Genomic DNA, 26,194 nt, shown 5'->3' on the forward strand with positions numbered 1-26,194 from the left:
TGCACTCTTTCCAGAGTCTCAGCATCTTTTTTACATCGTGGCGACCAAAACTGAATGCAGTATTCCAAGTGTGGCCTTACCAAGGCATTATAAAGTGGCACTAACACTTCACGTGATCTTGGTTCTATCCCTCTGTTTATGCAGCCCAGAACTGTGTTGGCTTTTTTAGCAGCAGCTGCACACTGCTGGCTCATATCTAAATGGTTGTCCACTAGGACTCCAAGATCCCTCTCACAGGTACTACTATTGAGCAAGGTACCACATATACGGTACCTGTGCATTTTGTTTAATTTGCCTAAATGTAGAACCTTACTTTTTTCGCTGTTGAATTTCATTTTGTTAGATAGCACCCAATGTTCAAGTCTGTCAAGATCTTTCTGTAATTTGAGCCTATCTTCTGGAGTGTTGGCTATTCCTGCCAGCTTGGTGTCATCTGCAAATTTGATGAGTTCCCCGTCTATCCCCTCGTCCAAGTCATTGATGAAGATGTTGAAGAGTACTGGGCCTAAAACAGACCCTTGGGATACTCCACTGCATACTTCCCTCCATGTGGATATAGTTCCATTGAGGACTACACATTGAGTGCGGTTGGTCAGCCAGTTACGAATCCATTTGGTGGTAGTGCTGTCTAACCCACATTTTTCTACTTTATCTAGTAGTAGGTTATAGAATAGAATAGAATAGAATAGAATAGAATAGAATAGAATAGAATAGAATTTTTTATTGGCCAAGTGTGATTGGACACACAAGGAATTTGTCTTGGTGCATATGCTCTCAGTGTGCATAAAAGAAAAGATACGTTCATCAAGGTACAACATTATTATCATTATAGGTTATGATCTACTTTATCAAATGCTTTACTGAAGTCCAAGTAAATTATATCGACAGTATTCCTCTGGTCTACTAATTTTGTCACTTTGTCAAAGAATGCAATAAGATTAATCTGGCATGATCTGTTTTTGACAAACCCATGTTGGCTTTTGGTCATTACTTTGTATGCTTCTAGGTGTTCGGTGATTCGTTGCTTGATTATCTTTTCCAGAATCTTCCCCGGTATTGAGGTCAGGCTGATAGGTGTGTAGTTTCCTGGATCTGTTTTTTTTTCCTTTTTTGAAGATGGGAACTACATCAGCTCTTTTCCAGTCCTCTGGCAGCTCCCCTGTGCTCCAGGATCTTTGAAAGATATAGTTCAGTGGTTCTGAGATCATGTCTGCCAGTTCCTTCAGAACCTTGGGGTGTAATCTATCCGGTCCTGGTGATTTGAACTCGTCTACAGTAGACAAGTATTCACTTACCATTTTCTTTCCTATTTTGTGTTTCTAATCTGTTTTTTGTGGTGCTGTTTTTGATAGGTTGGATTGTTTTTTCCTTTTGTGTAAAGACAGATGCAAAAAATGAGTTAAGTAGATCTGCTTTCTCCCTGTTGCTTGTCATCTTCTTGCCACTTTCTTCCAACAATGGGCCAATTGTTTCCTTGACTTTTTTCTTGTTTTTAACATGTTGGAAGAAGCTTTTTTTGTTATTTTTTACTTTTGTTGCTAGCCTTTGTTCATTGTGAGCCTTAGCTTTCCTCACTTCATCTTTCATCGTCTTTTGTCTTTCCAGTTGTTGTTGTCATATCATTTTCCACTTAGCAACTGTAATGAGCAAGTCATTTTTTGACAAAATTATGTTTATGACTCTTGTTTATGTTTATGACTTTTAAAGGTCTGTAAAGCAAAGGAAATCTGAAGTAAGAGATGTAAGCCATGGTTTCACTTAGGATCTGCTTCGTTGAGCAGCAGAGTTGCCAGTCCCAATTAGGGTCATTAATCAAGGATTACCTGTACTTGTATTCAGAGCAGGAAAGGGGGTATGGGTGTCACTGCTGTGCCATTTGGAACCTGCTCCTGAGTTCATATGGCAGGTATTATTGTATGAGCATAAGAAAACCATGCCTTCTTTAAGAAGATATAGGAGATAAAGTTCTCATAAGGTATATGTCCACCACTTTCTTGATGTTGATGCCTACATGAATAGTTTGGATCTGCCATTTGGCATTGAGCTGATTTGAGTAGAGGTAGTCCTCATTTACTGACTACAATTGGGACTGGCAACTTATTCGTTAAGCAAAGCAGGTGCTAAGTGAAACCATGACTGTACTTGCTGTGCTTCAGCATTCCTTTGTTTCACATACCTGTAAGGTCATAAATAAGAGGATTGATTACAAAATTAGTTGTCCATCACTGTTGTTACTGTGAACAGTTGCTAAACAGATCAAGAGTTATGTTGGGTTTGATCAAAATCATAGATTTGATTTAGACATTTGACCACATTGGGTTTTTTTTTGTCACAACTCTGAATTGAACATTTGCACAGCCTTAGTAAATAGATGTTAAACTTCCATTGTTAAAATTGATTTGTTTATTTATTACATTTATTTGCCAGCCATCTCACTTCAAAGTAACTCTGGGTGGCTTATAGTGTTAAAAAGCGCTTAAATAATAAAAGGTAAATATTTCTAAAACGATAAATTGGAAATTACAATGAAAAATAGAATAATAGCAATAGCACTTAGATTTATATACCACTCCATAGTGATTTACAGCCCTCTCTAAGCAGTTTACAGGGTCAGCTTATTGCCCCCAACAATCTGAGTCCTCATTTTACTGACCATGATGATGAAGGCTGAATCAACCTTGAGGTGGTCAGGATTGAATTCCTGGCAGTGAGCAGAGTTAGCCTGCAATACTGCATTCTAACCACTGTGCGGACACGCACGCGCGCACACACACAAACACAAAATTATAATTAAAATATGGGGAGGGAGGGAGCAGGACCGCCAATGTGAGGCTCCCCATTTGGGACCCCATCTGGTAGAGCCAGGTCTTCAGGCCATTATGGGAGGTCAGAAGGATGGAAGTTGATTTACCTCATTCCAAAGGGACAGGAGCCATAGCAGAGAAGATTTCCTGGACCTTGCCAGCTGGAATTCCTTGACTGATTGAGCTGCATGCCTCCTCTGTTCCGTGCAGTAGGGCAGGGCAGTCCCAGTGGGGTTCCTCAAGTAACCTAGACCTATGCCATGCAGGGCTTTAAAGCAGTGGTGAAATCCATTTTTTTTCTGTGGGCGTGGCTTAGTGGGCATGGTATGGCTTGGTGGGCATGGCAGGGGAAGGATACTGCAACATTCCCATTCCCTCCCCACTCCTGGGGAAAGGATATTGCAAAATCTCCATTCCCACCCCACTCTGGGGCCAGCCAGAGGTGGTATTTGCTGGTTCTCCAAACTATTCAAAATTTCTGCTGCTGGTTCTCCAAACTGCTCAAAATTTCTGCTACTGGTTCTCCAGAACCTGTCAGAACTTGCTGGATTTCACCCCTGCTTTAAAGGTAATAAATTGAATTGCATTTGGAAACAAAATGGTAGCCAGTGCAGCTCTTGGAGCGGTGCTATAATATGGGTCACCATAGTGACCCATATTGGTGACCCATATTATAGCACCGCTCCAAGAACTGCCTGTATGACCACATTCTGTCCCAGTTGAAGTTTATGGATGCTCTTTAAGGGGATTCATGTGTTCATAGATTATGATTATTAATAATGTATTTTATATTTATGAAAATAAATGGCTATAAACTCATATGAAAAATACATGGCTTTGTTTGGATGAAAATAAATTGTTTTTGAGAGAAAAAAAGGTTAAAAGAAAATAGACCATCTAATGAATTTATTAAAATATTTGGTCAAACATATTTTAACCTACAAAATAGCCAAATCTTTATTCTGTAGATTACTATTTTTATTTCTGTAATTATTTTGCCAATTTCCTAAATTCTGACTATATGTCTGTAGTACTTAATCATCTTCATTGTTTTCAGCCATTTAAACGGAATAAAAATTACTTATTGTTGATGAAACTTATCTCGCAAGCTGTTACACAATATGTTTCTATTGCTGGATTCTCTGCAACTGTGGAAGTTGCGGAGAATATACGTAATAGATTCATTTAAAATAATAGTATCAATCTGCTTCTTGCATGATTTGTACTGAGTCGTGGTGGTACAGTGGTTAGTATGAAGTATTGCAGGCTAATTCTGCTGACTGCCAGGGGTTTGATCCTCATTGGCTCAAGTTGACTCAGGCTTCCATCCTTCTGAAGTTGGTAAAATGAGGATCTAGATTGTTGGGGAAAATATGCTGACTCTGTAAACTGCTTAGAGAGGGCTGTAAAGCACTGCAAAGCGGTATACAAATCTAAGTGCTGTTGCTACTAAAGAAAAAATAATAAAGTAGTTAATTAAAACTTCCTCTGTTCATTCTTGAATTTTTATTTATTTATTTATTTTATTTTGTCACAACAGTGTATATAAGCATGACATGTAACAACTATATAATATATAAACATATATATGAGCATAAGTATAATATAATAACTATATTAATTAGATATTAATTAATTAAATTAATTAAACTATATTAATTAGATTTACTGCATGTAGTATTTACCGTATGCTATTTATTGCCTATTAAAATATAATACATTATTTTCTCACAAGGGCTGACTATATTATTAATTTAATAATACTTGTCATTTAATAATTTTACTTCATAAAAATAAAACTTAACAAATAGGAATATTTATATATACTATGTAAACAATAAGTAATCAATATAAGTCACATTCATCTGCAGTAATCTTTACTGTTAGAGAGAAAATGATTTTAATATACTTTCAGTATCTGTTTGCTTTGGGTTTGCAATTTAGAACAGCAAGAGGCAGTGAGCAGCTTTAATATTTCCTAGCGGGATATATTTTTCTTATTTCTGTGTGCACACATAACCAGTAGTTTCATTTTATGATGATTGAAATTGATTTTTCTTTTTTATCTGAGCTGGTGAAAGATCCAGTGGGTGCCCCTTGACCTGTGACCTCATATGATGAAGTGATACCAAAGATGGAGATTATCATCTAGAGATAGCAGCTATAGGGCAGCACGAATAGAGCTATTAGATGAAGCAGTAAGTACTTTGTTTGAGGCTGTAAGCATGCTTAAATGTATTTACAATCCATACCCATTAGCAAGTAGAATTGAGCTAAAAGAAGAGCTAGTGTTTATTAGGATTAAAGCTAGACCTTTCCTATGGAGATCTGAAAAATGCCTAGAAGAGCAGCGTAATGGGCTGGGGGATGGCTGGGGAGAAAGTGAGAGACAAGGAAAAGAACTAAAATATTTCTTTTCTAGATCTCATGATGGAAACAATTATGTATAAAGAGTAACAAATATCATTTATATGTAGATAATAAAAATTACCACCCACATTCTTAACAGCTACACACAATCCCAGATAATAAGATTGCTTCAGTAGTTTTGGAAAGCAAGGGAAGCTTTTACAAGATGTATTCTAGTAGTTCTAATTTTAGGAATATTTAAAAAGAATCCTTATCTGTAATCCATATACATTGAATGCATTGCTAATACAGTTAAATATTATTCTTTCTTACGCCTGCAGACATGCAGGTGATCATTGACTGCAGAGGATGGGAAGACAATTTCCTGTCATTTGATCATATTAGTCAAGTTTTGGGATGGGGCAGAAGGTTATGCAAGTTAAATAGATATTTTATTTTTAATCGTTTAGTATAGATAAGGGATGTCAAACTCAATTTCATTGAAGGCCACATCAGGGTTTGTGTTTGACTTTGGAGGGGCTGTGGGGCTGTGGCCAGGGTGGGCATGGCCAGTTCAACGTCACTCATGTTGGGGGCGCCTGTGGTGACCCAAGCGCTCTGCAGCGAAAACAGGCTTCAAACTCCGTTTCAGCTGAGACAGCTTCCTGCAACCCTCTATCAGCAAAAATGGAGCTTGGGAGTGCCGCCGGCAGCCCTCCCGAGCTTTGTTTTCATTGGCAGAGGCACTGCGGGCGAGTCCACCACTGTTTCCAGAGCGGCCCTGTGGGCCAGATCTAAGCAACCCCACAGGCCAAATCTGGCCCCGGGGCCTTGAGTTTGACACCCCGGTATAGCTCTTACAATATTTATTTCTTCATATTTAAAACTTGACTTCTATGTTTTCCCTTTTACATGCCATAATTCTGGATGGTTCACACCAACAGCAGTAAAAATATAAAAGACTGGCAAGAAAACTGCATTGATAGTAGTAATCATTGAGAAGTGAGGATGTCTTAAACTTTAGTCAGCTAAGTAGCAGCAACTTACTAATCTTGTCTTATTTCAGAAGTGTAGATTTGAATCTGATTAATACTACAATGGTTGCCGCTCAGAAAATTTAAATTCTAAACTAGACAAGAAGATGGGAACTATGTAGGAAACACTCCTGTTGCAACAAACCATGTGGACATGTCTATGACATCATCAAGTCTTAAGCTCAGCTTGAAGGACAGTTTACTATATTTCATTGTATTTTGGGTGCCAGAAGGCTAAATAATGTCAGGCGATGCATTTTATTTATGAGATTTCTCTCAGAATGTTAAAACAGAAATGGTTTCTTAAGATTTTTTTAATTTCTTAAGATTCTATATTTCATTAGGGCTTTGGATCTAAGAGCAAAATGATTTTTTTAAGTATGTGGATGTACAAATCTAGGACCTGACCTTATGCACCTTATACCAAGGTAGTTGTTAAATAAATAGAAAAGAACAGAATAACTGAGTTGGAAGGGATCTTGGATGTCTTCTAGTTCAGGGGTCTCCAATCTTGCCCTTTAAGACTTGTGGACTTTAACTCCCAGAGTTCCTCAGCCAGCTTTGCTGGCTGAGGGACTCTGGGAGTTGAGGTCCACAAGTCTTAAAGGAACCAAGGTTGGAGACCCCTGTTCTAGTTCATTCCTCTGCTCAAGCAAGAAACCCTATACCAGAGTTCCCCAATCTTTCTGGCTTTGCGGACTGGCAGGGGTGAAAAGATGGTTCCACGCAAGTGACCAGTAAGCATGTCTACTGCTTGCGCAAATGGAGCATGTGTGCACATGCTTTTCCGCTGCTCATGTAAGTGGGGATGTCTCTGCGAACTCGTCCACCAATTTTGCAGACCAGTTCCAAACAGCTAATGGCCCAGTATTGGTATCATTTCCAACAAATGGTTGTCTAATCTCTTCTTGAAAACTTTCACTGTTGGAAAATCCGCAACTTCTGGAGACAAGTCATTGCACTGATTAATTGTTTTAACTGTCAGGAAATTTCTCCTTAGTTCTAGGTTGCTTCTCTCCTTGATAAATTTCCATTCATTGCTTCTTGTCCTGCCTTCAGTTGCTTTGGAGAATAGGTTGACCCCTTCTTATTTGTGGCAGCCCCTAGATATTGGAATACTGCTATCATGCCACCCCAGTCTTTCTTTTCATTAAACTAAACATACCCAATTCCTGCAACTGTTCTTTGTATGTTTTATCTTCCAGTCCCCAGATCATCTTTGTTGCTCTACTCTGCACTCTCTGTAAAGTCTCAAAATCTTTTTTTATATTGTGACCAAAACAACATTCCAAGCATGGTCTTACCAAGGCATTATTAAATTGTATTAACACTTCAAGTGATCTTGATTCTGTCCTTCTGTTAATGTAGCCTAGGACTGTGTTGGCTTTTTTGGCGGTTGCAGCACACTGTTGGCTCATATTTTAGTGATTGTCCACAAAGAATCCAAGACCCCTCTCGCAGTTACTAGTATAGTGAGTCACACCCAATTTTAACAACCTTTTTTTCTACCATGGTTGCTGTTTTCATTGCTGTTATTAAGTGAATAACACAGTTATTAAGTGAGGCTAGCTCTCTCCATTGACTTTGCTTGTCTGGGGGGAGCTGGGCTCACATGAGAAAGTTGTCTGGGGAAGTTCGCAAATGGCTGTCACATAACCCCGGGTTGCTGCAACAATCATAAAAATTGATTTCAAGAGCCTGGATTTTGATTATTTGACTGTGGGAATGTGTGAAGGTTGTAAGTGTGAGAACTGACTATTAGTCACTTTTTATATTTCTGTTACAAGTTTGAACAGTCGCTAAAGGAATGATTGTAAGTTAATATGTATTTGGTTTAAGTAGTTATAAAGGGATGCTATGATCATTCTCTCTGTCGGGGAAAACGGCCGTCAGGAATGGGTTAAATCTCCTCGTTGCTGATTGGACCGAGTCTTTAACTTGTTGCTGATAGCCCCCGCCTTCTCTTTCCTTCCAGCTTTTTCGACTCGGTTTTGCTAGGACCAGTCGTGTTTGGAATTGCCTCAGGCCTTTTCTTTTACATTGCTTGAGGTTTCCTAACTTGTTGCTTTTCTATTTTTTGCATTTTTACATTTTTTTCTATTTTTTTCCGATTTTTTCCTATTTTATTTGTTTTTCTCTGAATCCGGTGGAGGAGACGGGCTCCCAAGCCGCTGAAGACCGCCGCGGCGGCTCGGCGGCTTACCGAACAGCTGGGAAGCGCTAGCGGGCTTTTTTCCCGCCGCGCTAAGGCCGCAGCAGCAGCAATTCGAGGCATCGGTTGGAGGAGCTCACGGGCAGGTCCCCGACGCTCTCTCTCTATCGGCGGCTCGATCTTTCCGCCCCGCTTCGCCGCAGAGATCGCTGCGCGGGATTGCCTCAGGGAGCCCTGCTAAGCCGCGCCAGAAGCCACGAGGTGAGCGGCCGCCCTGCCCATCGATAGAAAGTTCTTTTCGGGGCTAAGGAAGCTTGGATGAGCCTAGCCAGCGGCTATTGGGGCCAGAAGTAGAGCAGCCATATTTCAAGCGGCAAACTAATAATAATTAAAAAAAAAAAAAAAAGGTCACTTTAAAATTAGCCGCTTGACTGCCAGCGATCAAGATCCAAGCTGGGCATTGTTCGGCAGCCTCCTCAAAGAGCCGGTGGATTCAACAAGAAACTGTGAGTAGGCCGTAGAGGCCGTAAATTGGCGGGGGAAAAAATTGCAACATGGCGGACGCCAGTATTAATCAGCCTGATTTAACGGTCTCACCTCCTCATTATTTAAGTCAGGAAGATCCTGGGGAAGGTCCTTCTTCAGCCCCTCAAGTTTCCCCTTCTAGGGGGCGGAAAGTAACCAGGGCCAAAGCAAAAAAGGGGGTGAGGGCGGAAGAAAGGCGCCACAAGGCCCTTGAAAGGGTTTTTTCCAGGGCCTCCAAGAGGGCCCACAGGTCCCCTTCGCCTATTGATAAGGGGAAGCAGATCAGGACTGACATTCCTAACCCCCCTAGCCCAGAATGTGGCGCCCAGACCATGCAGGGATCTGGGGCCTGGTCACCGGATAGGACATCACAGTTGTCCATTATGCAGACGGGGACTGCCCCTTTATTTCGTACCCTGTCGGAGATGGAATTTCAGGATATTCCTAGTTCCATTCCAGGCCAGGCGGTGGTTGTGTCTCAGGGGACTGGGACATCTGCTCTACAACCTGAGACTAGTTTTCCCAGAGCTCCAGTGCTTCAGTTACCTGACTCCATTGGGTTGATGATCCAACAGGCGGTACGCCAGGAGTTAGCTAAATCCCGAAATAAGGAGAGACAGAGTAGGTCTACAAGTTCTGCATCAGCCATGTTTAGGCCTCATAGGGAGGAATCCTCGGAGGAGGGCAGTCAATCTTCAATATCTGGAGAGGAAGATGCTGGAGAAGCCTTGTCAGAGGACGAAGGCCTGGGGCCAGAACAACCTTCATTTGTGGGACTCTTTAAGCCGCAGTTGTTTCGTTCCCTTCTGTTTAAAGCATTGGCTACCACGGGGCTGGGCTCTGCTCAGGCTCCTTTGACGGATTCCCAGGTTTTACCTAGTACTTCATCTAGTCTCTTTGTGGAACCCATGGTGGTGGCAGAAGCCATTCCGGCGCCAAAGATGTTTGTGGACGTGGTCCAGCGGCAGTGGTCTTATCCAGGTTCGGGCCCTCTCCCCAGTGCCACAGACAAAAAGTTCTTTAACTGCGCTCCTGATCTAGAAAACATTCTACAGGTGCCCACAGTGGATGCTCCCGTAGTCGCCCTCACGACGACCTCTCACGTGACGGGTCCTGAGAATGAGGCTCTTCGCCCGGAAGACAAAAGGGCAGACCAATCCCTAGTCAAGTCCCACCAAGCCTCGGCCTGGGCTATCAGATCTTCAATGGCATCTTCATTTTTTTAATAGAGCTTCCATTATGTGGCTTAGACAGCTTCAGGGTCGTTTATCATCATCAGGCGTGAGGGCTCACCAGGACCTTAACAAGGTTATTGCAGCTTTAGAGTTTTCGGCTGATTCGAGGCTTAACGCTGCTAGATTTTCAGCCAAACTTATTGGGTCTACGGTCACATCCCGCCGACTCTTATGGTTGCGCCACTGGAAGGCAGACACTAGAAACAAGTGGCGGCTGGCATCTTCCGCATCGCAGGTCGAAGTTATTCGAGCCTCCCTGTACCCAATCCTGGTGGAAACTAAAGACACGAAAAAGGTGTTACCGTCTTTGTCGCGCAGAGGCGAGCTGCGACAACAACCCTATTTTCGTCCCTCGACTGCCTCTTCTTCTTCCTTTCGTAACCAGGAATTCGGAGGATCACGACGGCAAAGATATTCACCGTTCAGAGGAAACTCCCAACGGGCAGACCAGGTTAGAACAGGGTCCAAATTCTCCTCCCGTAAACCATTCCGGGAGGCGAGGTAAACCTTTAGCCGTTTCAAATAATTCCTTACCAGTTTTACCCATTGGAGGCAGACTAGCTTATTTCTATTCCCAATGGGAGTCGTCCACTTCAGATCGATGGGTCCTAGAGACCATCAGACATGGTCTAGCATTAGAGTTCCTCTCCACCCCCCCGACGGTCTTCTTACAGTGTCCCGTTTCTAACCGCTCTTCCTGCGTTTCCCTGGTGGAGTCTGCGGTCAAACATCTTCTATCTATCCGGGCCATCCAACAGGTCCCTGTTGATCAGCATAAACAGGGTTTCTATTCTAGACTTTTCGTCGTAAGCAAACCGTCCGGGGGATGGAGAGCCATTCTTGACCTTAAGGCCCTGAACAAATATATTGTTTACCATCGTTTCAAAATGCACTCATTACGTTCCATCTTAGAGTGCATTCGACAGGGGGATTACATGGCTTCCATTGATTTAACAGAGGCTTATCTACATATCCCAATTAGAAGAGATCACCGTAAGTTTCTCGGTTTTGTTTTAAAGGCTCTCATTTTCAATATAGGGCTTTACCCTTTGGGTTGTCTTGACCCCAGGGTTTTCACTAAGGTTATGGCGGTGTTAATGGCCCATATTCGGGGGATTCCTGTCCGGCTTCAGGCCTACCTAGACGATATTCTCATTTTATCGACTTCTCAAGATAGGGCATACAGGGATATCTCCTTGACCACAGACACATTACAATTACATGGGTTCTCGATTAACTGGGAGAAGAGCCATCTGGTCCCTTCCAACTCCATTGTCCACTTGGGGGCACGAATTGATTCACGTAGGTCGATGGTTTTTCTGTCGGCAGATCGCCAGACTAGTTTAGCTGAGTTAGCTAGTATTTCCAGACTGTCACGGTCCGTTCCCTTGGACCAACTTTCCAAGCTCTTAGGGAAAATGGTATCATCATACGGTATCATTCCATGGTCTCGCCTCCATAGTCGGCCTCTGCAGTGGTTCTTCCTGCCACATCAAAGGAATCGGCGCAGTTCATCAAGGCTTGGTGACTCTTCCAAGGAGGTACTCGATTCTCTGGATTGGTGGAATCCACAGACGGTAGCCAGAGGCTCTGGATTCAGGGAGCCAGCGAGGGTCATCATCACCACAGACGCCAGTCTTTCGGGATGGGGAGCCCATCTCGATCAACATCTAGCACAGGGCAAGTGGTCTCTCCCGGAAATCCGCAATGGTATCAACTTTCTGGAGCTGCGCGCCATCCGCCTGGCTCTTCTAGCTTTCGAGGATCTCATCAGGGACAGACATGTACTTGTCCTCACGGACAACGTGACGGCGAAGGCGCATATAAACAGGTGGGGTGGCACTCGTTCTCGCAGACTGATGAAGGAGACGCTCTCCCTCGGTCATTGGGCCGAATCCCACCTACGGTCATTGAAGGCGGAACACATTGCGGGGACGGACAATTGCAAGGCGGACTCCCTCAGTCGTCAGACTATCGATCATTCAGAATGGTCGTTGTCCCCAGCGAATTTCCGAGAGTTATCTACCCGATTCGGGCTTCCCCTGGTGGACTTATTCGCCTCCCAGAACAACAAGCAGGTCCCTCGGTTCTTTTCAAGGTTCCGTTCACGGGGGGCGGAGTCAGTGGACGCCCTACGCAGCAGGTGGCCCCCGGGCCTCCTATATGCCTTTCCGCCGATCCCACTGATCCCAAGAGTGATAAGGAAGCTCCTCGAGGAGAAGGCAGAATTGATATTGGTCGCCCCCTTCTGGCCCAGGAGACCCTGGTTTGCAGACCTGATGAACCTCTCAATCCAAGACCCGTGGAGGATCCCGGACAGCCAAGTGGGTCTTCACCAGGGACCAGTGTTGCACCCCGATCCACAATGGTTTCGTCTAGCCGTGTGGAGATTGAGCGGGCATCTTAACTAAGCGAAGGTCCCAAGTCAAGCCATCCCGACCATGCTGGCCTCGCGCGTGACTCTACAAGAGGATTTACGAGGCCACGTGGCGCACCTTTGATGGGTGGTGCTCGTCTCAGGGATAGTAGCATCTCGGCTTCCGTCTTGAACATCCTGGCTTTCTACAGCGAGGTCTCGACTCTGGGTTGGCGACCAATACACTCAAAAGGCAGGTGGCGGCTCTTTCCTCAGTGTTGAGATGCGGTTCACTTATTCCCCTATCAAAAGAGCCTCACATTCAACAGTTCCTCAGGGGCTGCTAATATCAACCCTCCGGTGGTACACCGTTTTCCAACATGGCGATTGAACGCATTACTCAATGCTCTGGCCAAGACGCCATTTGAACCACTTAGGGACTCGCCTCTTCGGTTTATGTCGTTTAAGGTAGCATTTCTTATAGCCATTACCTCAGCCCGTAGAATATCAGTACTATCAGCCCTGTCTCTCCGTCAGGACCTGTCCAAGTTCTTCAGCGATAGAGTAGTTCTACGACTGGACGCTACATTTCTTCCTAAGGTTAACAGTCAATTCCATAGGGCTCAGGAGATAGTTCTGCGGTTCTGTCCCAATCCCAAGCACCACTTGGAAAAGTTTGGCCCACCCTTGATGTAAGGAGGGCGTTGAAAATCTACATTGATCGAACAGCGTCGTTCCGCAAGACGGAGGCCCTTTTTGTGTCGTTCCAACCACTTTCTCTGGGTCAGAAGGTGACCAAATCGGTTCTGGCACGGTGGATCAGGGCAACGATTGCCACAGCATATGAGAACTTGTCTCTTCCGGTACCGCGCAATATTACGGCTCATTCGACCAGGGGCGCAGCCTCTTGACGCTTGGGGTGCCCAGGCGTCAATTGGCGAGATCTGCAGAGCAGCGGCGTGGTCCACTCCGTCTTCGTTCGTTCGACACTACCGTGTGGACTCCTTTGCGTCGGCCGACGCGGCGTTTGGCAGACGAGTCCTGCAAACGGTCCTCTCTCAACAACAATGACAGGCCGCCATCATCCCTCCCGGTAGGACATTGAGCGTGGGTATGTCCCATTCCTGACGGCCGTTTTCCCCGACAGAGAGAAGGGAACGTTGTCTTACCTGAACGTCCCTTCTTAGAGAGGGGAAAACGGCCGTCAGCCCCACCCAAGGCGACTGTCTAAGCGGGCTTCGGGGCGGGAGGGCACTAATTCTTTCTCATTTCAGTACTACACGATGGCCTACACTTGAATCCTCGCCGAAAAAGCTGGAAGGAAAGAGAAGGCGGGGGCTATCAGCAACAAGTTAAAGACTCGGTCCAATCAGCAATGAGGAGATTTAACCCATTCCTGACGGCCGTTTTCCCCTCTCTAAGAAGGGACGTTCAGGTAAGACAACGTTCCCTTCCCCTGAATGCTCCAAAACACCTTTTTCATGCATAGCATCAGCCCTTAATTGCAGGGGTGTCAAACTCACATTGTCACATTGCCGTCATGTGACATACCATGACTCCCCCCACTTTGCTAAACTTTGGGGGTGGCCACCGCATGACGCATCTGGCCTGCAGGCCGTGAGTTTAACATCCCTGCTTTATTGTTACAGGATGTAATAACAGAATTTGAAAGACTGCAGAGTTTCCCTGAACCAACCCTTCTAAGACTTCTAAGACTCAAGGCAACCCTTCTAAGACTCAAGGAAGTTTCTTTCTCAAACTTCTTTCTGAGTTGGACTGAGTTGGTTTTCCTCTTTTAATGATTCATCCATTCCTTTAATCAAGCTTATCTCCACGTTTCTTTCACACAGCTGAACCTCAGATAATTCCAGACATAGCTTGAAATCATCATGGTACCCATGGAATCATTGCAATTTTGTCATATTTTATCTTTAGACTATGACTGTATGCAAGACTTTGTGATTTTAGTACAATCTACGTTTTTCCTTTGCCTAATTCTCCCTTGGCGAGTGGAGGGAAAGGATAATGGAAATTTTATTACCGTATATACTCGAGTATAAGCCGAGTTTTTCAGCACGTTTTTTGTGCTGAAAAACGTCCCCTCGGCTTATACTCGGGTCTATACGGCTTATACTCGAGTTTGTTTTTTTTTTAAGCCCCTCGGCTTATACTCGTGTCTCTGACTTATACTCGAGTTTTTTTTTTTCTTTTTTTCACATTTTACCGGACGGAAGCCCTGCCGGTGCAGTGAGAGGGCGGGGCGGGGGAGCCGCCAGCCTTCTCAGCTGAGGGAGGGAGGCTTTCCCCAACCGGTAGGTGCCTCATTTCCCACCCTCGGCTTATACTCGAGTCCCCAGTTTACCCCAGTTTTTGGGGTAAAATTGGGGACCTCGGCTTATACTCGGATCGGCTTATATTCGAGTATATACGGTAATTGTTTTCCTTGCCAAGGCGAATGATAATGGTTAAACAGTTAAAAAAAATTCATACTGTGATCCCCGAGCTCATATTGCACTACAATATATTTTGTGCTTTGTGATAGAATAGAAAATACAGATAAAAAGCATCATACTTATGATCTTATCTAGAGGGGAAAAACAAAATAATTGGTATTACTATTATTAAGATATTCAAATTAATATAATACGATGTTCAAACATTTGAGTCTATCTAGAGTGATCTATGACATTTTCATATTCAACATTTACAAAACAAGGCGTTGAGAAAATGGAATAAATTAGCACAAATTTAGGCTGGATTCTTAAATCCAAGTCCAGCCTGTCATTTGCCATTAAATTTTAAATTAAGGGATTGCAGAATAGAACCAAAGAATAATATCAAATCACCAACAAATGATTGTGGAAAAATTGTATTATAATTTTGCCTGCATTTATTCACTTAAGTAGTAATTACAGGAAGTTGAAAACTGGTAAAACAAAATAATTCCTTATTTTCTTTTTCTTTGAACTGCACCCATTGTTCTGTTTGGCATCACAGTAATTACAGAAAACATACACTTCTATTTAAAATTTCATGTCCAATTTATCTTCATAAAAGTGAACTTCTGATTACTTCATCAAGAGCCATTGTGGCAAATAATTTATTAATATTTCAATTTTTAGTTCCCTCTTATACAATAAAATATGCATCAAATTATATTTCTTCCTGTCCTTGTTCTGAAGTATAGAAGGAAATAAAGCCCACTAGTTTTTATATATACCATTATTGTCCTAGATATGACATGTAAAATGCATCAGCAGCAAATGCATTCTTCAGCACAAATGAAATTTACCTGTTAGGCATATTCATCTTGTGTGCTAATTATTCATCTGCCAAACCATGAATTTAAAGATTTTTCCTGCATATATATTTTCTCCTTTTAATTTTGGAAAATACAACATGGATGCTTTTTCTTTCACTGAAAGTACTTCGTTTGCCTATCTGGGAATTAATTGCTGTATTTTTTCTTCTTTTTATTAAGTTCTAATTACTGCAAGGTAAGGTTGGAATTAGAAGCCATTTTTATTCATTGACTTTGTAGTTAACTTGCAGAGGATTGTCTCATGTGAAATTTTTAAAAGGATCACTCTATTGCTTAACTTCTAAGTTTTATGGATCACTTAGTCTTAAAAAAATTTCTTTTTGATCAAATGTTATACAAAGACAAAGATTCAAGATACACACTAAAGAAACTGCTACCTTCAACAGCCTTATTAATCCAAGGATTTAGGTAAATAGCCCTTTGGAGTCTTTGAGTTTTTGTTTTTCAGTGATGACACATGTTAAACACGATACATTTGTATATTTCTTCTGCATAGCAAACTTCTAGATGCTATCAAAAAAGTTTATGCAGTCTCCAGATCAAAGCCTGGTTAAATCCTGTCCTTTATAAATATTGCAGATACTTCCATTCTAGGATTATTAGTAGTATTTTGCACTTTTGATCTTGAATTTAGTTTTCTTTTTAATGCTAATACCTGAATGTATTATTTTCAGGCAACTAAATCATGTATTGATCCTATGTACACCTGCCTGAAAATAAATAAGTAAAGAGAACGTGTGTTACTTCAGGGTTGCACAAGAAGTTTTCAGTTTTTAAATTATATAGTTGGGAACATAGAATTAGGCACGACTTCTTTGATAGCAGATCTTCTTTTACATTTGGGACTTGTAACTCTGTCACTAATTGAAATGGTTTCTAATTGCTAATCATATGGCAGTGACTATATGTTCTGGCTAGAAAGAGACAAGACCAGTTTTACACTTTTGGCTTTTATTTGCCTCCTAACTATTTGCCCACCTTTTGGTTTGTTACTTATTTCTTACTGTCCTATGCACGTTAAAAGCTATATAATTATGCCATAGCTCATGGGAGCCATGGGCATGCTATGCAAACAGATTAGTCTCCTGAAATCCTTTTGTCTCCAATCTCTCTATTCTGCAACGAAGCAATTTCTGTAGGTGATCTCTCCTTTGCCAGATCTTTCCTTCTTTCACATCAAGAATAATGAGAATGTGCCAGCAACACTGGACTGGGAGCAACAACCACCTTACAGAAACAGGCTCTCTTGAAATCACTTCTGCTCCAATCTCCCTGCTCCGTGAGGGGATGGGGAAACAAGGGATTTCTGTAGGCATTCTCTCCTTTGACTAACACTTTCCTGCTGCCAGCATGTTTTCATTGCTTTCAATGTGCAGAAGAGCAAATGCTCATAAATTTCCACCCTAACCTGTTTGCTCTGCAAAATGAAAGGGAGCAACTGATTTTTGTAGGAAGTATTTCTCCAGATCCCTCCCTCCTGCAGAATGGAGGAAGTATTTCTCCAGATCCCTCCCTCCTGCAGAATGGAGAGATTAGAGATGGGAATACAAGAGAGCACTGTAACCTGTGGCTCCCACTGCTTTCAATGTTTAGAAGAGCAAACAGCTTAACTCTCTTTCAAGCCTCTCCTTTCCAGTCTGTCTGTTTTGCAAGGACAAGGGAAAAAAATACAGGTCTCAAGCACAGGCCAATGTGTACTGACTGTGATAGGGGTCATGTGACTGATGGATTGTATGAAGGTTGTAAATGTGCTGTAAAATTATTTTTTCAACACCATTGTCCTTTTGAATAGTCACTGGACAAGTGGACATTAAGCTTGGACTATCTGTAGTTCTATAGCAGGTTTGGAATCACTGTAGGTTAGGGTGTTAAACCTGCGCTGTCAGGGCATTATCAGGTGACGTATCGTGACTTTTCCCCCTTCGCTAAACTTGGTGTGGGCATGGCCTGCATATGATGCATCCTGCCTGTGGGATTTGTTTGACACCCCTGCTTTAGGTCAGTGTTAACTCCTGGTGACTGTTGTGGGTGGTCCGCCAGCCTCCTGTGGAGCTGGCAGTGGAGTCGGACAATGATGAGGCTGAGGAAGAACATGGGCCAGTCCTGGAAGCTAGGGAAGGCTTAGATGAGGGCTCTGTGTCGGAGGCAGAGATGGGGCCAGGGCCATCAGAGAATGATGTGCGGACTCTGGAGCCTCCAGAGGCTGACAGTAGTGAGGCAGAGGAACAGGAGGAGCCTCTTCCTAATGTACTCATGAGAAGAGCTACCAGAAGGCAAGAGCAGCTAAAGCTAAGAGGACGACTCAGGAATAGGGCCAAGAGATGATTAGCCCCTCCCATAAGGCTTAAAAGACCAGCAACGGCGTTTGGGCTCTTTGTCGGAAAACAATTTATTTATTTATTTATTGAATTTCTAGACCGCCTTTCTCCCGAAGGACTCAGGGCGGTGTACAGCCAGGCTAAAAACATACACAATATACAATATTAAAAACTAAATTAAGACACTTATTACACAATGGGCCGAAAAATTAAAATAATTAAAATCTAAAAAACCCCAATTTAAAATATAAAACAAATGTTGATAGCATTGCTCTTTGTCTTGCTGCATTTATTTCTTGTAGGTGTCTTCTGCTTTTGAACTTTTGCCAAGAAAAGCCTTTGGCAGTTTGCCTAATTAGACCAAGGTTTGTGATAAGACTGAAGACTTGTGTTATGAAGAGTTTGTTTTGATTTAGTTTGGAGTACGCTGAGAATGAGTTAATTCTCAGCTGTTCTAATAAAGTCTGTTTTTTGACCTAAGTGCGTCTACTACTACCTACTTGGGTCTGGGTCACAACAGTGACTGGACTAGTCCCTGAAATTTTCTTGGCAAGATCTTCAAATTGGATTGCCATTGTCTTGTTCCTAGGGCTGTAAGAGTGTGTCTGGCCAAAGTAATCCATCTGGTTTTGTGCCTAAGGCGTGACTGGGATTCATGGTTTCTGTTGTGTCTTGCCCGCCCTCAGAGCAGCCGGGGCCTTCTTACCTGCTCCGGAACACTGAGGAATGTATGCCTCCCGGCCCAAGTCCTGGCTCCATGCCCACACAAACTGCAGAAGAAGGAGCATCTCCCTGCCCCAGCCCTGACTCCATGCCCAGGCAAATGGAGCAGCTAGACCCCTCCCCCTCCTCCACAGCAGGTGAGCCTGAGGAGGGTTTACTCCCAACAACAGCTGATTGGAGTGACCCTCGCATCAGAAGATTGGAGAGGCGGAGGCAACAGAAGGAAGGGAGGGGCAGGCCTTAATGAGTGCTGAGTCATGGAGCCACACCCCATGGCCTATATAAAGGATCTACTTTCTGGCAGTCTCTGAGTCAGGCAAAAGTCGAACTTATCTTGCTGAAGTCACTTACTGGTCTCCTGCCTGCTCTGAGGACTTTGCTAGGACTTTGGGCAGAGGCAAGCCTGATTCGGATTTCCCTGACCCAGCCGTCAGCGGAGGAGTGGGACACGACAGTTTCGTACTTACTAACCTGTGCCTTAGTCACTATACAAAACTGTCTTTATTTTGATATTTAGATAAATATAAAATAAAATATATTTTAGTTAAAATTGGATCATGGTTTTACTCCCCCCCCCCCATGGTCATTCCTAGCAAGATACTTGTATTGCATTTAAAATAAGGTGAATTAATTTACAAGAACATCCTGACATTTTTTTTGAGCAGCAGCATCCATCTCATTATGTTGAATTCAGTATGTCTGATAGGCTACCATCAAATTCAGTGATTAATCTTAGTCTTTATGAATGATAAATTACATCTTGAATGACAGTTTCATTAAAGATGCAGCATTCAGTATGCAAAGTTTAGTAAAGTTGTGGATTGATTGTAATTTAGATGACTACTGTAAGTCTTAAACACATTTTTTTTATTTTCAAGTTATTGAATATTTGGAATATATTCATCATCAATATCTAAAATTAGAATATGTGTATTTGTGTGTTGATCATATTATAATACGTACTTTGTACATGCTTTTTTAATACAGGCAGTTCTCAATTTCTGACTGTAATGGAGCTTAGAATTTATGTTAAGTCATGATGGTCATAAGTCAAGGTACCATATGTGACTGACCCAATTTATAGCCTTTTTTGCAGTAGTCATAAAGTGAACACTGCAGTCATAAAGTGAACACAGCAATGTTAAGCTAATGCAAAGTTATTAAGTAAGTCAATCCATTCCTATAGGCATTTTTTTTTTACAGAAACTGGCCAAAGGTTTACAGGTTTATGCCTTTTTCAGCATATTCTCTAAGAAAGTGTAACACATAGAAGTTATAGAACTTCAGCTCAGCAGCTCCTTAGTCAAGCACAGTCCCAGTTTTCACAATATATATGTTCTTCATACTGTGCTGAATATTGTGTTTTACTGTTAGAAATATCACTTAGCTGACTTCAATATAAGTTTTTAATTGTATTTCTGATATTTGCTTGCATGAACTAATGTCAGGTTCTTTGTCACCTGCATAAAACTGAAAGTAATTCCTTTTCCAGGTATAATTCTCAAGGAGATTCTTTAATAAGATGTATAAAAGTGAAGGATATTGGGTTACAAGAATTCTGGCAATTGAATTATTTTCCATCTATAACCAATATATCTTAAAAGTTCATTAGGGCAAAGTTTTCCTCATTTTCTTTTTTACTGTCTGTCTCTGAAATAGCACTGGCAGATCTAGTTACTGTATTAATAATAAAGGGGCTATGTGCCAGGGGTGAAATTCAAAATTTTTCCCTACCTGTTCTGTGGGCGTGGCTTGCTGGGCATGGCAGCGGAAGGATACTGCAAAATCTCCATTCCTCCCCACTCCTGAGGGAAGGATATTGCATTCCCACTCTACTCTGGGCCAGCCAGAGGTGGTATTTGCCAGTTCTCCGAACTACTCAGTTTCCACTACCGTTCTCCAGAACTGGTTAGAATCTGCTGAATTTCACCCCTGCTATGTACTATTAAAGCACTTGTGTCTGTTACCCTGCTTGTAACCTTCAATTAGCCCAAAATGCTTCAATTCTACTAATGAAAGAATGCATACAAAATCTGAGACTTGTCTTTATGTTGTTAAAATTTCAAGGATCTTCACCTCAGTTATGTTCGCAAAATTCTGACCACATCATAACAGTTAGCAATTGTCATGTGATCATGACCCCATATTCTAGAAGGCCTGCAAGCCTCCACAAATTGCAGCAGAGAAGAATTGTCATAAAGCAGGGGTGAAATGCTCCTGGTTCGGACTGGATCGCCGGATCCGGTAGCGATGGTGGTGGGTGGTTCAGAGAACCGGTAGCCCCCTCCCCACCCATGCCCATATGAGCTGCGCGATCATCAGAAGTTTTTTTTTTAAATTTTAAAAACATTTTTTCTTCGGCCAAAAAATGCTTTTAAAAGTAAAAAGAAAAGCCTCTGATGATCGTGTGGCTCAGCTGGGATCATCAGAGGCTTTTAAAAGCATTTTTTCTACAACCTCTTTGGCCAAAGAGGTTGTAAAAAAATGCTTTTAAAAGTAAAAAAAAAAAAGTTGACCACACCCACCCAGTCACATTAGCCCCCCTCCAAACCATGCCCACAGAACTGGTAGTAACAAATTTTATATTTCACCCCTGTCATAAAGGCTTCAAAAGTAATACCCAGTACCTTGAACTGTACCCAGATGCCTACTGGTAACCAGTGCAGCTCATGAAGCAAAGATGCTACAAGAGGCCTTACGAGATATATCCGTAATTAGATCTGTGTTGAAATACGGTATTTCCTTGATTACGATCTGTATATCGATGAAACCTGATCCCAAACTGGTGAATAATAACTTCACCTAGCAGCATTATACGCATGTTTAACAGAAAGCGACAAGAATGTAGAGTCTTGAGATAATCCACACACCAGGGATCTGAGAAGCTTTGACTGGAAACAATTTGACTCAAATTGACTGGAGCCAACCCCAGAGAGAAGAATTTCTGATCTCTGCAGAAGCTATCATTTGATTCCCCATAATTCTTACTCTAGAGACTTTTTGGTAGCTTAAAAACTTTATGGAATGAACTGTATTCAAATGATTGAAGTGGCATAGAAGAATTCACAATAATTAAATAAGGTAAATCCAAACTTGATAATTCAAACAGTCATTTTGGATTAATAGATATTCTTCAATTGAAACATTTATGTCCAGTGGGAGCCAGATTATACTGTAACAATTTTTAAATATAATTTACATATTTCTGTTATTACATGTATAAGACAATATTTGTAGGCTGCTAATTTCTACATAGTGCTTACACTGAACGATCATGGTTGTGCTTAATGAAGATCCTGGTTACTGTAAATAAAAACTGTGATACTGTCTAGACCACATTCGTTGTGACTTATTTATATATTTAATCAATTTTAAGGCTACCCACTGTTTGTTGAGTGTTGGATTTTCTTGTCAGCTGAACCAAATAAAAAAATTAAAAAGCTTATCTTGTTTTATTAAATGAGATTGGCCATATAGACATACACATTACAAAACAAGATACATACCAATCTATGAATTTTGGCTTGTTTGCTTAAGTGTTGATCCATATGCCTTTAAAAACCTTTCATTACATGTAGTTTAATCTTTGGATAATTTATTTTAAATATGTAAGACTTTTTGTGTTATACAGGCAGTCCTCAACTTACAACAGTTCATTTAGTGACCGTTCAAAGTTACATCACTGAAAAAAGTGACATGACCATTTTTCACAGTTATGACCTTTATAGCATCCCCATGATCATGTGATCAAAATTCAGATGCTTGGCAATAGGTTCATATTTATGACTGTTGTTCTGCCCCAAGGTCATGTGATCACCTTTTGTGACCTTCTCACAAGCAAAGTCAATGGGGAAGCCAGATTCACTTAACAACCAGGTTATCAACTACAGCGATTCACTTAACAACTGTGGCAAGAAAAGTCATAAAGTGGAGCAAAACTCACTTAACATATGTCTCACTTAACAACAGAAATGTTGGGCTCAATTGTCGTAAGTCAAGGACTACCTGTACTAATTGATTTCATTTTATTTTTTCTTAATTCAAACATTATATTCAAAACTAATTGGGAAAAAAAAAAGCAAAATAGGACAAAGAATGTTTCGTTCCATATTTATTGCATTACATTTTTGTGCCAGTGCTCTTCCTGATGTTTAAGCTGCACAGATGGGAGTTTTCTCTTATTTTATAGATACAGTTGCCATAACTCTGTGAAATCTGTTGGATAGAGACTTGGGGAGCTCCATGGTTAAATGAGATCTTGAACTTGGTTTTCCCAGACAGAACCCATCACTATGATGGTACATTATACTTACTACAAAGTTCTACAGATCTGTAGGGTGCTACTTTTTGTTTAGTATTTCTTTTATGTTAGGTGCTAAAGCTATTCAATTAGCTTTTGCAATAGAGAAAATAAAGGTGGTGAAAACAGTAGTAGTACTATATACTTAAATATTTTAGTAAAGTTTATTAAAATTAAAACAAGCATTTAGTTGAATTTTATAGAGAAATATTACTTGACCCTAATTGCTCACTTAAACTTATGACTGCCATGTATGCTATAAAAATTTAATCACTGCCCTCTGATATTTAGGTCAGGGAGAGTGGTTGAAAAAAAGAGAACAAATTTGATGGGTGGCAAAATATTTCAGTCAGTGAACACAGTGATTTATTTGTTTAAGGAATGCCTGAGGGAAAATGAATTTGTCTATATTCTTGTAGGTAAACTGCAGGAAAAAGTAATTATATTTAGAAAGGTTTACAATATAGGTAGTCCTTGACTTAAGACCACAATTGAGCTCAAAATTTCTGTTGCAAGTGAAACATTGGTTAAGTGAGTTTGCCCCATTTTATGACTTTTTTTTGCCACAGTTCTTAAGTGAATCACTGTGGTTGTTAAATTAGTCAAACTGTTGTTAAGTGACTCTGGCTTCCCCATTGACTTTGCTTTTGGAAGGTTGATCACATGATCTCAGGATCATAAATATATGTCAATTGCTAGGTGTCTACATTCTGATCACATGACCATGAGGATGTTACAACAGTCGTTAAGTGTGAAAACTGGTCATAAGTCATTTTTTTTCAGTGCCTTTATAACTTTGAACAGTTACTAAATGAACTGTTGTAAGTTGAGGACTACCTGTATCAATTTTTTTACGACCATAACTGAGCCCAAATTGTAATCAAAAGTTATCTCAGTCATTAAACAGGACACCATGTGACTGGATATGATTTTACAAGTTTTTTGCAGCAGTTGTTAACTAAATGCTTTGATCATTAAGTGAAGACGGTGGTCTTACATGAATCTATTTACCCAATGGGAATTTTTCTGCTGGAAACTGGAAGCAAATGCTGGAAATCATTAAAAATTGCAGTCACATAAACTCTTGGGATGCTGCAAATGAGTGTACAGGTGAACCAGTTGCTAAGCGTCCAAAATGCGATCACATAACCATGGGTATGTGCAAGTCCATCGTAACTTCAAAAATCATGTGATAAGTAAGTTGGGGAGAGAGGTCTGTCGTAACTTCGAACAGTTGCTAAGCAACAAGTTAATAAGTATATGACTACCTGTAAAATTTTTAAAAACAACATAAAAACTCACATAAACAAATACAGATAAAGAAAAGAAAGAAAAAAAGTCAAAAGTGCAGAAAAACTATTTAAAATAGAAAAAAAGCTTCCAATTTTATTTTCAGAAGATTTTAAGTATGGGTACAGGGTTATGTCTTACACTATGATTAAAATAAAGAGTTTATCTTTTTCTATCAACCAACAGAAAATTTCAATTGTCAAATTCTAAATCAAAACCACAAATCATAATGGCATTTTTTTTTCTGTTTTCATGCAAAAAGTCTGTAAGGGGGTTCCATTCATCCATAAATGTAATTATTGTCTGATTTCTTCAAGGAAATTAATTTAGCCATTGCTGCAAGTTTCATCATCTTCACCAATCATTCCCCCATTGTCAAACCTTTCCACTTTTGAGCACATAATAATCATGTTGCAGTCATCATATATAAAAAGAAAATTTCATGACTTTCCCCCCACCCAGTTGCCTGTCTATTATTCCTAAAAGAAAAGCCTCTGGTTTTAATTGTACTTTACTCTTTAAAATCTGAATGAATGTATATATTTGTATCCAATTATTTTTAGCTTTTTTACATATTCATCAAACATGAGAGAATATCCCTTCTTATTGTTCATGTCCAACAAAGATTCAAGGTAATTTTAAACATCCTGAAAAATTTCTCTAGTGACAGATACCAACAATACATCATTTTGTGAAAAAATCTTTTTAAAAGTAGAACATAATTGTAAATATTTAACACATGTTTTTTCCCCCTGCCATATAAATTTAGATGTATTCTACTACCATTGTTTAAATGTTGATCAGTTGTCAAAGCAAGCCTTGCCTGAAATATAAATAAAATTCTAGGTAAAACATTTCATCTTAATCATCGAAATTCTACCCAACAGTGACAATTATAATTTATTTCATTTTGACATATCTTTCTAAACTTCAATCTGTGTTAGCATAGTTATTTTGAAATCACAATTCATTGTCATATTATGACACTGGAGTATTTTACCATCTTTTAGGATTCTTCTGAATCTTAAAACCCAATCTCCATCTGAAAGAACTATATTTTCTTTTATAAACCAGATCCCCTTCCCCCAAGATTATGATTTGAAAAATCCTTTGGTGAAATCTCTACCATAGAAATTTTAGTAAAGTCTCTTGAAAACCAAACCATGTCTATTGAAAAAGATCTGTGTCTTTCTGAAAAGTAAGTATACTGTCTTTCTCTATACATAAACCAACTCTAAATTATCCATTAGATCAAAGAGAACCCTTATGTAGAAGTCTAATAGCAAACTCTTTCAGAACAGCTATATCTGCATTGTTCATTTTCAGTATTGTGTTTAAATGCTGTTGCAGGACTTGATCTCTTGTCTTCATTCTAATAAAATGCACCAAAATATCTCTAGGTACATGCCACATTCTGGCAAATCTGGAATTTATTTTATAATTCTTATCAATTTCATCCTTTCTAGCTCCATAAAATTTGTCACTACATTAATAAGCCTCTCTCTGATATTTTTATCTGGAACCTCTGGAACAGCTCTAAATCTCAAACAGAATTCTTTTCCTCTTGATTTCAGTAAAAATAGATTATCCAATTCTCTTTCTAACTCTTCCTTAAACCTCTATTTTACTCTTTAAAATCTTCATTTTGTTAATAATTTGTTTTACCTCTCAGATATTTGCTTTGCAATCTTTCTATTTTTTACATCTTTTCTCATATCCTCCCTTAACTTTATGAATCCTACATCCATTCTTTTTTCAAAAGCATCCATTTCCCATCCGATCAGAT

At 40.6% G+C, this 26,194-nt stretch overlaps 1 protein-coding gene across 1 annotated transcript in view; it reads left to right on the top strand.

The window, feature by feature from the left end:
* Window positions 1-26,194, top strand: part of DAB1 (DAB adaptor protein 1) — a 291,295-nt gene that overhangs the window by 11,834 nt on the left and 253,267 nt on the right. The window contains exon 2 of the mRNA XM_058177854.1: window positions 4,876-5,002. The gene's annotated coding sequence lies outside the window, so the exon portion shown is untranslated. The remainder of the gene's footprint in view (window positions 1-4,875; window positions 5,003-26,194) is intronic.

Source organism: Ahaetulla prasina, chromosome 3, assembly GCF_028640845.1.
Source record: "Ahaetulla prasina isolate Xishuangbanna chromosome 3, ASM2864084v1, whole genome shotgun sequence".
NCBI classification, from domain to species: domain Eukaryota; kingdom Metazoa; phylum Chordata; class Lepidosauria; order Squamata; family Colubridae; genus Ahaetulla; species Ahaetulla prasina.